Genomic DNA, 14,670 nt, shown 5'->3' with positions numbered 1-14,670 from the left:
CTTTGCCCTCTGAAAAATCTAGGCATAAAATATAATCTAGGAGAATAGCAGCTGATGTTTCTAACAGAATTTTCTGCTCTTATTAAGCTAGAGCTAAGAAGCCAAAAGTTCAGCTCTTGGTGAGCTTGAATAGCCATTTGGTGCTGGGAGAACTTTTCCATTAATGATAATTATAACTGTTAGGCAATTTGTATAAACTAACAGCGTGAGGTGTACAGAACCAAAAGCTACCCAATGACTCTGACAATCCAAATTAACTCAGAAATGTCAATGGATTTGTAATCTCATAGGTGGAGACACTCCCTTCAGTAATTCAGATCATAGAATAACTGTGCCTTCCTGTCTTAGTCCCTTCTTATCCCTGTTACCCCAAGGTATATATGTTAAGTGACTTCTCCAGGGTCATACAACTGGTAAGTATCTGAAGCTGTATTTGAGTTCAAATATTCCTGGTTCCACATTCACTGTACCATCTAGCTTCCCAGTGGTAGAGCAGCTCACATTAGAGACAAGATTAGAACCCAGACCTTCTCATCTCTATGTCCAATGTTCTTTCCAATACATCCTGAGGCCTCCTTGTAATTCATATTATCATAATACTTTAAAGTTTATAGAGGCCATTCCTCATAAAATGTATGAGTTCCTGCAGTTAGATGGTTTAGTAGATAGAACACTTGGCCTGACATGAAAAAGATTTGATTTTTAAATCCAGTCCCAGATATTTCCTAGCTGGATAATTTACTTAACTTCTGTTTGTCTCAATTTCCCCAATTGAAAAATAGGGACAATAATAGAAACTACCTCCTAGAATCGTTCTGAGGATGAAATAAGACACAGTGTATAATGCTTAGCACAGGGCCCAGTGCATAGTAGAAGCTTCATAAAGGCTTATTCCATTCCCCCTTCCTTCCCCTACCTTAGGACCATAATTTGAGTATGGATAATGGGAGTTCTGTTACTGACATACCATTGATAAACTTGAATTATATTAAGATCCACTGAATACTAGATGAAGTTAACTAGGATACAACTCCTATGTCAGCTGATTTGTATAGCTGAAAAGAAAAATCACTAAAAACATGAGCTAGGGCTGAGAGAAGGAAAGGGATTTATCCAAATTTGTATCAACAGGATTCCTAAAGCCATAGATCTTCATCTTCCTGATGACGAAAATGGATGGAGATAAATAAGTATCTTTTTGCCCAGTGACAATGCAGTAGTAAATACATAAAGCTAGATATGGGCTGATACAGGAGTTGAGCCCAACCCCACAGTCACCCTGACACAGATCCAGTCCCAGGAAGGCCTCACCAGAGAAGCAGACCCCCAGAGCCTCTGAATCAGCTGAAGCACCAGTGTTGTCTGGAACTAAGCTCACAGTATGGTGAGTGGGCTGAGCCCTGGGCAGGGGGAGACTGCAGGGGTCTATGCTGGTGCTAAGGCAGAACTTGGATTTTACACCCCTACTGAGAACCATGTGGTAGGCTCCAGTAGCAGTGGCCCAGGTGGGGGAGGGGGGGCACAGGCTCCTTGGAGCTGACAACCACAACACACAAAGCTGGTTGATTAGCAAGTTGGTCTGGGGTCATCTAGGACCAGGAAACAGGCTGGGCAAGAGAAGAACCTGACTCTCCTTAAATCATACCACCTAGGACTTCTTAAGCTTGGGATACTGCAGGAAGATATCAACATCAGGGCCCCTATATCTAAAGCTTCCAAGAAAAATACAAATTGGTCTCAGGCCATAGAGGTACTCAAAAAGGACTTTGAAGATAAAGTTAGAGAGGTAGAGGAAAAAATGGAAAGATAAATGAGGGTGATGCAGGAAATACATGAGAAAAAAGTCAACAGCTTGAAAAGTCAAATTGGCCAAATGGAAAAGGAGGCACAAAAGCTCTCTGATGAAAATAATTGCCTAAGAATTAGGATTGAACAAATGGAAGCCAGTGACTTTATGAGAAACCAAGACACAATAAATCAAATCCAAATGAATAAAAAAATAGAGGGCAATGTGAAATGTCTTCTGGGAAAAACTGCCGACCTGGAAAATAGGTCCAGGAGAGATAATTTGAAAATTATTGGTCTAACTGAAAACCATGATCAAGGAAAGAGCTTAGACACCATCTTCCAAGATATTCTCAGGGAAAATTGCCCTGAAATTCTAGAAGAAGAAGATAAAATAGAAATTGAAAGAATCCACCGATCACCTCCAGAAAGAGATCCCAAAAGGAAAACTCCTAGGAATATTATAGCCAAATTCCAGAGCTCTCAGGTCAAGGAGAAAATATTGCAAGCTGCCAAAAAGAAAGAATTCAAGTACTGTAGAGCCCCAGTCAGGATAGCACGAGATCTAGCAGCTTCTACATTAAAGGACCAAAGGGCATGGAATATGATATTCCAAAGGGCAAAGGAAATGGGATTACAACCAAGAATCACCTACCCAGAAAAACTCAGCATTATCTTTCAGCAGAAAAAATGGGACTTTAATGAAAAAGAAGACTTTCAGAAATTTGTGATGAAAAGACCCGTACTGAATGGCAAATTTGACAAGACCCTAGAGAACCATAAAAAAAAAATGGAGCTGGGGGACATACCTGGGGTTATTCAGTGGGCGACTGTCTTGCGTCTGAGGCCAGGTTTTGGCTGGGATCCCCCTGGTTCCAAGGGTGATGATTTGTCCACTGTGTCACTTAGCTAGATGATAACACCTTTAGGGTTAAATTGAGAGGTGAAGGGAATTCACTGGGGGAGGGGGAAGGGCAGAAGTGAAATCCTACATGCAAGTAACAGGAAAAGGCTTATGGAGTGGGGGAAGAGATGGGAGAGGAGCAGGGCAGTAAATGAATTTTACACTCATCAGAAAAGGCTCAAAGATCTTAAACTCATTAGAGCTGCCTCAAGGAGGGACTAACAGACACACCCAACTGGGTGGAGTAATCTATTTAATCTGGGCAGTAAATGAGCCTAACACTCATCAAAATTGACTCAAAGACCTCAATCTCATTAGAATTGGCTCAAGGAGGGAATAGTGTACATCTCTCTAACTCTGCAGGAAAATAGGAGGAGAAGGGGATAAAGAGAGGGGCAAAAGAAGGAAGGGCAGATTTGGGGAGGGGACAGATAGAAGTAAATCCCTTTTGAAGAGTGATAGGATGAAAGAAGATGGATAATAGAATAAATATCATGGGGAAGGAAATAGGATGGAAGGGAAACAGTTAACAATAGTAATCATGAAAAAGAGAAAAGGGGGAAAAATTGTACAAAAAATATTTATAGCAACTCTTGGTAGAGGCTAAGAATTGAGAATCAAGGGAATGTCCATCAATTGAGTAATGATGGAAAAAGCTGTGTTATATGATTGTAGTGGAATGGTCTTGTGTTACAGGAAATGACAAACAGGATGATCCCAGAAAAACCTTGAAAGACTAATGAACATCGATGTATAGTGAATTGAGCAGAGCTGGGAGGACATTGTGAGTGGTGACAGCAGTATTGTTCAATGAGCAATTGTGAATGACTTAACTACTCTCAGCAGTGCAATGATCCAAGATAATCCCAAGGAATTAATGAGGAATCTTACTATGCACCCCTATAGAAAGAACTGATAAAAAGAACACTTGTGGATTGTACATACATATAACCTGATTGTGATCTTGTGGAGGGGGGAGGAAAGGGAGGGAGGGAGGGAGGGAGGGAGGGAGAAAAATTTGGAACTCTAAATCTTATGAAAATGAATGTTGAAAACTACCCTTACATGTAAATGGAAAATAAAATAAATGTTTGTTGCTGGAAAAAAAAAAAAAAGCTAGATGTGATTTTTGATCCTCCTAACTTGAGGGAGGGAGGGAGAGAGAGAGAGACAGAGAGAGACAGAGAGAGAGGGGGGGGAAGAAGAAGAAGAAGAAGAAGAAGAAGAAGAAGAAGAAGAAGAAGAAGAAGAAGAAGAAGAAGAAGAAGAAGAAGAAGAAGAAGAAGACAAGAGAAGACAAGAGAAGAGAGGGGAAGGAAGGAAAGAAAGAAAGAAAGAAGGAGGGAAGGAAGAAGAAAAAGAGTCACTAAAACCTTTGGAACTAAACAGCATACACAGAGAAGTTCAGAAGGAAGTACTGATAAACAGGATACGTTTGAAAGTAACAGATCAAATTTATTATAAACATTATTGTTGTTAATAATAAATTATTATTTTGTTGATAAATTATTTTATTGTTATTAATAATAACTATCATTTATATAGTACCTTCTATGTGTCAGGCACTATGTTAAGCACTTTGATTAAAAGTAATAGGTATGGGGCAGCTAGGTGGCACAGTGGATAAAGCACAAGCCCTGGATTCAGGAGTACCTGAGTTCAAATCCAGCCTCAGACACTTGATACTTACTAGCTGTGTGACTCTGGGCAAGTCACTTAACCCCCATTGCCCTGCAAAAAAAAAAAAGACAAATTAATAGGTATGGTAGAAGGAATTATTGTTAATATTCAGACTTCTTTTATATTCCATTTAGTGTATGGAATGTTTGTTTTTATGGCTTTTGTCAAGTTCAGAAAAAATATTTAATAAAATAGGACTCATGAAAACTTAAATGTCTCTAGCATTTCTATTCTAAGGAGAGATGAAAAAGAGAAGAAGAAATTCATCTACTGTGTCTCTTCAACTTAAGCACCTTCAATCTTCTTTGGAAAGGGCATTGTTATTTTTTCTTCATTTTTAAGAGGACCAATGACATCACATCTTGATGCTTTGACTAATAGGTAAATTGGATTTAAGTAAGGCAGAGGTGCATAGAGTTAGTTGTCAGACTCACTCTCTTTTCTGAAGTCACTGAAGTTCAGTGGCAAGACAAAAGTCAAGATGACTGGCGATGGCCCAGGCTGCATCTTCAACATCTGACCAAGATCTGAGCACCCCACAGTGCTTGCTTCAGTTGCTTTCATAGGCATTAGAACAAATTGTTCTCATCTGCCCGTTATATCTGGGGAAGTCTTCACATACCTGGGGTACACACTCCTCTAACTCACCAATGGGTTTGTGGCCTGTCACCTTCAACTTTGGCCTGAGATGGTTTACCAGAGTCTGGCTGCTGCACATGTTATAGCTTCTTTGAGACACACAGGATAGTTAAGTACCAAGTAAACACCAAAAATGGATGAGAAGCCCTAAAAATAGCTAGACAAGCCCTCACACCATAGGAGCTAGTCCCCCTTGGATACACACACACCCCTGGAAAAGGCATCAAACTCTAGTAGAAGGAACCCTGAATACTCCAGAAAACCTGGGACCTGCTTCACTCTCTGCCCTTTATTCACTCTCTGACCTTTACCAAGACACTTAATTTTTCTGAGCCTAGGTTGATAAAGTCTCCCCTGTCTCCCTCATAGAGTTAATAAGATCAAATAATAATATGAACGTGAGGTAATATGTAACCTTTAAAGTATTATAAAGATATAAAGCACTTTACTAGCTGTGTGACCCTGGGCAAGTCACTTAACCCCAATTGCCTCACTAAAAAAAAAAAAAAGATATAAAGCACTGTTGTTACTAAGAATTTTAATGACCTTTTAAAAGTATACCTTGAAGTTCCAACTATTAATCAATCAACCCAACAATTAACAAACATTTATTAAGTACTCACTATATACCAGGAAATGTATTTGTCATTAGGTATTCAAACACAGCACTGCAATGTCAGTAAGTCTGATGACCCCTCTTTGTCATGTTCCCCAAGTTCAAAGGAAATCTCTCTCTCTCCCCCCCCAAAAAAAAAATTAGGTAGACTCTGCACAGCTGTGAGCAAGCCAAGTCCATTCTGTTTCATTCCATAAATGTTTATTAGATGCTGAAGATACATAGAAAACAGTAAACATCTAATTTGCCAGTGGTAGAATCTTCTAATTGCATATAGAAAGGGTCTCGGGGACTAGAATCACGATTGTAGATAGAAAGGATGGTTGAAGTCTGGTCAGAAAGTACAGTGTTGGATATAAGAGCCAGAGATTCAGCAGAGATAGTAGGATTGTTGGCTGGGTCTAGAACCCTGGATTCAGTAGACAGTAATCAAAGCCAGTTGAAAAATGGAGCCTGAGCACAAGCCAAGGGTATGAGGAAAGCTGTGGGAGATCAAGTAAGCTGGGAAGAGGACTTCTTGCTGATCAGTAGTTTGCCCTGCAATGCAGATAGGACTTTTTACTGCCTATTTGAATTATTTGTCCAAAGGGAATCATCACATCTCAGATGTGGGAGTCATCCCTGCTTCCTGGTCCAAACTCTACCTGATTAAGATGCCTCTTTGCAACATGCTTTTGTGTGAGGGGGAACTTAGCATCTCTTGAATCATTTCCATCCCCATTCTTTTTTATCTCTTGCTTCTTTACCTTTCTTCATAGTTTGCTCCATCTCCAATGCATTCTCTAGGGTTAAGGCACTGATAAAGAAGACTTTCAGGTATTCATGATGAAAAAACCTGAACTGAATAGAAAATTTGACTTTCAAATGGAAGACCCTAGAGAAGCATAAAAAGGTAAACTGGAAAAAGAAATCATGAGGGATGTTAAAAGGTTAAACTGTTTACATTCCTACATGGGAAGATGATACTTCTTACTCATAAGAACTTTCTCATGAGGTATTTGGGCAGCTGAAAGGAATATACTTAGACAGAGGGCACTGGTGTGAATTGCATATGAAGGGATGATATCTGTAAAACATTTATTTTTTTGTTTATCCTTTTTTGTGGGGCAGGCAGGGTGGGTTGACTTATGTCTGGGGCCAAATTTGAGTTCGGGGCCTCCCGGGTCCAGGGCTGATTCTTTGTCCACTGTGTTACCTAGCTGCCTCATGATGACATCTTTACAATAAAGTTATGGGGTAAGAGGAATGCACTAGAAGAAAGGGAAAGGGAGAGGTGGAATGGGGTAAAGTAGCTCACATAAAAGAAACAAGACAAAGCTTATGGACTTATGGAATGGAGTGGAAGATGGGGAAGGAGCGGGGGAGTGAGTGGGCCTTACTCTCATCAGAATTGGCATAAAGAGGAAATAGCATACACACTGAAGTGGGTATAGTAATATATCTTGCCTTGTGAGAAAGTGGGAGGGGAAGGGGATAAGGGAGGAAAGATGAAGCAAGGGAGGGCATTTGGGGGAGGGGGCATTAAAAAGCAAAACACTTTTGGGGGGGCAGGGCAATGAGGGTTAAGTGACTTGCCCAGGGTCACACAGCTAGTGTCAAGTGTCTGAGGCTGGATTTGAACTCAGGTCCTCCTGAATCCAAAGCCAGTGCTTTATCCACTGTGCCACCTAGCTGCCCAAAACACTTTAGAGGAGGGATAGGGTGAGAGAAAATAGAAAATTAAAAAAAAAAGTGATGGCAGTTTAATCTCCTTCTTATCTATCTTTAAAACGTCAATTTTTCTCTTGTGTTATTGGAATTGATAGCACTTCCAGAACTATATCAAATAATAGTGGGGGGATTGGACATCATTTACTCCTGCAATTATTGGGATCTTGTATATATTCTTTCAAAAATTCTATGTTTATTTGTTTTGAACATTTATTGATTGGAGGGTTGGTAAGCTAACTGAAAAGACATAATACTGCATTTATAGCAGAAGAAAGGGAGAAAAATCAAACCTTAAAAAGACTCATTATTAGAGACAAATGGAGGAAAACATAAACCTAACTTTCATATATTTAAATGTAAATGGATTAAATAATTCAATAAAAATTTAAGTGACAAGATTGGATAAAAAAAACAAAACCTCACAAAAAATAGATGAGGAATGCATGTCAGCCACCAGGATAGTCAAAATTATCCCAGTGACAAGTTCGTGGAAGTCACAGGGACACATGATATTTGTCCTGCTTGAGAGAATTTCTTCTCTCATCCTATAATAATAACTGCTATTTCTATGAGACTTTATTGTTTGCAATCCCCTTCCTCTCACAATGAGGAATTCTAGTAGCAAGTACAAATATTATAATGACTATTTTGCAAATGATAAAACTGAGGCAGCTATCAGATTATAGCTGCAAAGATTACAGTTCTCATTTTACAGATGATGAAACTGAGGTGCATAGACATTAGATGTCCATAGTCACATAGCTAGGGAGTGATGGAGCTGGAATTAGAATGCAGGTCTACTACTTTGAGGTGAAGTCTACCTGATCTCTTTGCTTTGCCTATATCACTCTAATGTCCTACCAGATGTCACTCTCATTTGGAGACTCCACCTGAACATGAAGCTATTTGATCTTGTTCAATGTTCCTTAGATAAGGAGAATGGAGAGAAGACCAAGATTAACTATCTTCTTATCCCTTGTCATTGCAACTCCCCTTGAAATGGCCTCCTGAGAATTACAGAGAGAAAAAAACAACAACAACAACATGTTATTCATAGAAAATAACTCACAGTAACTCACATTTCTATGTATTATAAACTGCTTTCTCATTATATAATTCTCTGAAGTTAGTATTATGGGCCTTTTTGACCCTATGTGACAATAAACTAAGGCTCAGAAAAGGGAAATGACTTGTTCAGGACAATACAGCTAGTATATGAGACAAGCTTTGAATCCAGGTATCTCAACTTCAGGTCCAGCACTCTATTCATTAGGCATCACTGTCCCTAGATGACATTTGGTACATTTCTGTCTTGTAGAAGGATGGGGATCTTTATCCAATTGCTTGAGTTGAATGTGACATATTATGAAAGAATCAACTTTTCCTACCTCATGACAAAGAATCGAAAGACTCCATCTCAAACTTTCCCCACCAGGCTTTTTGGGTCAAGATCAAAGGCCATAACATTTCAGTCCCAGATGTGAATTTCTCAGAACTGTTCTGAGGGAAAGAAAGTAGATGAAAATTAGAGGGCTATTTCAACATTCACTCTGAAGTTTTCTTTGGTAAGGATGAAATGAAATGGAAAACTTTGCAAAGCTTTGACTTTTTTTTCAAAGAGGAAGGAAAATATAGCTACTTTTTTCCCTATAGTCCATTATTAAGATTTGGGTTTCTGCATTTTAATTCCACATATGGCTTGTCCTCAACCAATTCAATTGAATTAGACAAATATAATAAGCACCTACTCTTTACCAAGCATTGTGCTAGGATACATGGACAAAATACAAATCCAAAATCAGTCTGGTATGGGGTCTAAGGCCTCGGTGCCACGTTGACTCTGTGGATGCAAACATATGATGATGCTGACCCTTCAAAAAGCAAAAGGAACCAAAACAAAATAAAACAAACAAAAAAGCAAAAGAGACACTGTCCATGGTTGGACTGTGCTAATATAACAAAAATTACAATGCTAACTATGTTAGTTCATAAATTTGGTTCAATACCAATCAAATAACTAAGAGGACACATTATATGTGTGTGTGTGTGTGTGTGTGTGTGTGTGTGTGTGTGCGTGCGCGCACGCGCGCGCATTTTTTTTTTTTTTGGTGAGGCAATTGGGGTTAAGTGATTTGCCCAGCCAGAGTCACACAACTAGTTGGTGTTGTGTCTGATGTCGGATTTGAACTCAGGTCCTCCTGACTCCAGGGGCAGTGCTCTATCCACTGCACCACCTAGCTGCCCCAAGGACACATTTTAGAAAAAAAGGGAGGGGAATAAGCATTTATATAATACCTACAATGTGCTAAATAATTTTACAAATAGTATCTCACCTGATCTTCACAACAACCATCTAAGGCAGATGGTGCTATTATCCCCACTTGACAGTTCAGGAAACTGAGACAAGCAAAGGTTAAGTGACTTGCTCACAATCATACAGCTAGTAAAAATCTGAGGACAGATTTTAATTTGGATTTTCTTAACTCCAAACCCAGCACTCTATCCACTGCACTAGCTAGATGCCCAAATGATGATGATTAATTAATTAATTAACTAAATACCAAAAATTGGAGTAATAACAAAGTTAATTTGGAGAGAAAAAGGTCTAGAATATACAAGAAAATCATGAGAAAAACTACAAATGAAGGGTGTTTAGTAGTAGTAGATATCATTCAGTTTGATTATCATTAAATCTAATTGATACTATTTAAAATAATAAAAAGTGGGTCAGTAGAATATATTAGATAAGCAAGAAATAGAAGCAATAAAAACAGTTGTTAGATTTTTCTGTAAACTCACTATTATCAATTACTAGGTAAAGAAATATAATTTTCATTAGAATGACCAGAAAAAATTATAAATCACTTTGGCAGATATTATGTATAGACCAATATGTTATATAATATACAACACTAAGATTTAAAGTTAGTATGTCCCTGACTAGGAAAAATTTCCCCATTAAAAAAAATGAAAAGAGATCAGAGGCCTCTCATGCCTAAAGTTAAGAGGGAAATACTTTGTTATATTTCTTTTTTTTTTTTTTTTGTGGGGCAATGGGGGTTAAGTGACTTGCCCAGGGTCACACAGCTAGTAAGTGTCAAGTGTCTGAGGCTGGATTTGAACTCAGGTACTCCTGAATCCAAGGCCGATGCTTTATCCACTGCACCATCTAGCTGCCCCAGGGAAATACTTTGTTAACAAAGGATAGAAAAATTATTCAAGGTAAAATAAATAATTTTGACTACTTACAATTTAAAAAAATTTCCATGGGAAAAAAATCAAAGAAAAAATAGAAGAGAAGGAAAATACTTACATCAAATACCAAAATCTCATAAAAAACAAACAAGGCAATGACACAAATACATAATGTTAAGAGTCATTCTCTATTAGTTAAGTGACCAAAGGACACAAATGGTTTTCCAAAAAAAAAATTGGAAACAATATATAACCCCACTAAATCATGTTCCAATTCAATAATTGTGAGTGGAATACAAATTAAAGTCATTCTGAGGTTGGACCTCACACCATACAAAAATTAGCAACGATGACAAAAGATGGAACAGTCAGTGTTGGCAAGTCTGTGGCAAAACAAGCACATAGATGCACTGTTGGTGGAGCTCTGGGCCAACTATTCTGTATTTCAATTTGGAATCATCCACAGGAAGCTTTTCCCAGCCCCTCTTAATTCTAATGCTTTCCCTCTGTTAAATATTTCCTGTTTTTCTTGTATGTAGATTGTGTATACATATTGTTTGTTTGTTGGTTCTCCCATTAGATAGTAAACTCTTTGAGAGCAGGGGCTGTCTTTTGCCTGTTTTGTATCCTCAAAGTTTGGCATAGTGCTTGGCACATAGAAGGTGCTTAATAAATGTTTGTTGACTGACTGCTATGCTGGCTTAGTAAATATCTCTAAGAGCTAATTAAATCTTAAATCTGGTCCATAGCTTGTTATCAAATAGTAATTATGTTGGGGGGGGGAGCATACCAGTGGGTTTCATGGGCTACCACACTATAAATGATGCCCCCCAACCCTTCAAGGCTATCTTGAAGACCTTAAGAGCTTGCAGTAGCCACACTCTGTGACCCTGAAGTCAGTACAAGTGGAAATCCAAGCATGTATTGCCTTAGTTATTGTTAATGTTGTTCATTAGTATTTAGTGGAATAGTCCACCATAGCTAAACTTGGAATCTTTTCAATTGTTCAACAAATCATTCGTTTATTATCTGTATGATGTTAAGCAGGTCACAAATTCTCTAAATGTCATCTTCCTTAAGGGAAGGAATAACAATAGTGCCTCTTTCCCAGGCTTGTTATGAGAAACAAATGAAAAACATGGATATTAAGTACCTTGTCAATCTTAAAGTGATAGATAGATATGAGTTCTAACTATTGATGTGGGCCTGTAGTTTCAGGGTACTGGTGAACTCTCCGTGAAGAAACTCCCTCCACCTGCTGCTACAGGCCTGAACCCACTCTGTAACTTAGAGACTCAGTCGGGACGCTGCCAAGAATGCTGAGAAGTTGTGTCCAGCTATGGGTCACAAGGCTAGCATGTGGCGGGGCGGGGCATAAACCCAGGGCCTCCTGTTTCAGAGATTGTTTTTCTATCCACTATACTACTCTACGCATTATTTTAATTTTAATTATTTCTTCTGGCTGAGGCTCGTTCATTGGATATAGTGCTAGGCACTATTTTTCTTTAATTATCCCTTTTGTTAAAGGCAGCTAGATAGTACAGTGGATATAGTGCTGGGCCTTACTTGCTGTGTGACCCTGGGTGAATTACGTAAACTCTGTTTACCTCAGTTTCCTCAACTACAAAAGGAGGACAATAATAATAACTACATTCCAGGGTTGTTATGAGGTTCAAATGAGTAATATCTGTAAAAAACTCAATATAGTGCTTGGCATATAGTAGGTGCTCCATAAATGCTTATTCCCTTTCCCCCTTCTTTTGTTTTTTTTTTTGTTTGCTTGTTTTTGGTTTTGTTTGTTTGGTTTTTGTTGAGGCAATTGGAATTAAGTGACTTGCCTAGGGTCACACAGCTAGTAAGTGTTGTGTCTGAGGTCAAATCTGAACTCAGGTCCTCTTGACTCCAGGGCTAGTGCTCTATCCACTGCGCCACCTAGCTGCCCCCTTTTTTGTTTTTAGTAATAACAACAATAGAATTTATGTGGTGCTTTAAGGTGTGCAAAGCAATTTACGTACGTTATATCATTTGATCCTTGCAATAAACCTGCTAGGTAAGTGCTATTAGAGCATTGTCTCCATTTTACAGATGAGTCAACTGAGGATGAGAGGTTAAATATCTTGCCCTGGGTCATAGTCAATAAGTGTCTGAGGCAAGATTCAAACTCAGGTCTTCCTGACTACAAATCAAAAACTCTAGCCGATGGTGCTCTTTGATTTTTTTTTTCTATGTATCCCTCCTTCTCTCACCCGGAAAGGCATCCCTTATGCCGAGAATTAATTAACCGATTCCTTCTCTTTCCTTATTATACTCCTCCTCCTTCTCCTCCTCCTGATCACAGTCCCTCCTATCATTATTCCCTTTCTCATGGTCTGGGATCCAGCTAAAGCATCTCCCTTGCTTCTCCTCATCCAGGGGATCCCATCCGTGGGGCACCGTGACTTGTACACATCATATCCCATACCCAGAACGCTCCTCTTCCTCCCTCCTTCTTAGACAAGAGTTAGGAATCCTCTGCTTCCTCGAAGTTCAGCTCACTTCACCTCCCAGAGGAGGGCTTCTCCTGACCTCCCCTGCCTGCCTATGCTTCCTCCTTCCTTAGGAAAAAACAGTGACCTGGCATGTGTTTGGTACTTCCTTGTATGTGAGTGGAAGTTACTGCCTCCTTTGTACGTGGACAGTTTGGTTGCTGAGAAAGGCAGAAAATGAACACTTGTGTAAGGAAAACTAAGAGAAATCCGCTTGTGAAGAAACAGTCTCTCAGTTGTTGAGGAGAGGCAGATGGCTCCAAGGAACAGATAGAAAATGGCCTCTCAAAAGAAGGTCTCGAGAGGATCTGTTGGAGGGCAGAGCAGCGCCCCCAACATCACCTGAGATCTCTGCCCAGAGGCCCCACTGGGCACAAAAGTGAGCCCAAGTTCTCAAAAGCAGCAGGGCATAAGCTCTGTCAGGGGAAAGATGTCTTTGGAGTCAAAGGATCTGAGTTCGAATACTCCTTGTTACTCACAACCTATATGGGCAAGCCGCTTCATCTTTATTTATCTCAGTTTCCCCATCTATAAAAAGGAGAGTAGGCTCTGATGACTTCTGTGATCCCACTGGGCGTGTGTATATATGTGTGGGTGTACTTAACTAAGCTAGTGCTCAGATAGGAGAGACACAGAGAGACAGAGACAGAGACAAAGAGAGAGCTTTGCCCATAACATGTAGATGTGTACATATTTGCACACCATATGGATGTCTATATACAGACATATAAACACAATACATATATGTATATAGATGTATGCATACACCCATATATATGCATGTGCTATCTCACACACATATCCACACATGAGCATCTATGCATATGTGCAAACAAAGTCTGTATGTATGCATGTCTGTTTGTATGTGTGTCCATATAGGGCACAGAGACAGAATGTAGCCTTCTGTCTGAGGACTAGGCTTGGGCACCTGAGAGAGGGTCACCCCCAGCTTTGTTGCAGGAATACTTATTCAGTTCTAACAATGCTTAATAACCATCTCCTAAGTCACAGAGAGCTTTTGCTCTGCTCTGTGGTCAAGAGATAACCGTGGGGAATTTATGCTAGCCCCCAGCTTTTCAATCCCTGTTCAGGAGGACTAGACTATTTCATAAGTCTACCTGTTAAACAAGGATTTATTAAGAGGCTGCTGTGTGTCAAATGCCCAGCTAAGCCCTCAGGGATCCAGAGACAGTCTCCAGTTTCCAGGATCATACATTTTATCTTCCTGGCTCTTTAACCAAGGTGCTGAAACCATCCCAACCCAGTGGAAAAGGAAGCAGAAAAGCTTACTAAATGTTAATGAACCAGCCTATTTATTCCCTCAAAAAAACAAATTTAAATTATGGCTTTACTCAATTTCAAATTCCATCACATGCCATATCCTTAAATGCTAAAGAACTCAAATTTATCAATGACTCTGGAAAGCAGATAATAAAAGTATTATTGTCTCCATTCTACAGATGAGGAAACTGAGACTAAAGAAAGCAGTGTGACAGTTTAAAGTTAGATCTCATTTCTGGAACTTACCCACTCCCTCTGTGACCTTGGGCAAGTCACTCCCAGGGCCTCAGTTTCTTTATCTGTGAAATGAAAGTGTTATAATAGATCACCTTCCA

This window comes from Dromiciops gliroides, chromosome 4 (assembly GCF_019393635.1).
Source record: "Dromiciops gliroides isolate mDroGli1 chromosome 4, mDroGli1.pri, whole genome shotgun sequence".
NCBI lineage: Eukaryota > Metazoa > Chordata > Mammalia > Microbiotheria > Microbiotheriidae > Dromiciops > Dromiciops gliroides.
The sequence above is the reverse complement of the archived record's forward strand: the minus strand, read 5'-3'. Positions refer to the sequence as shown.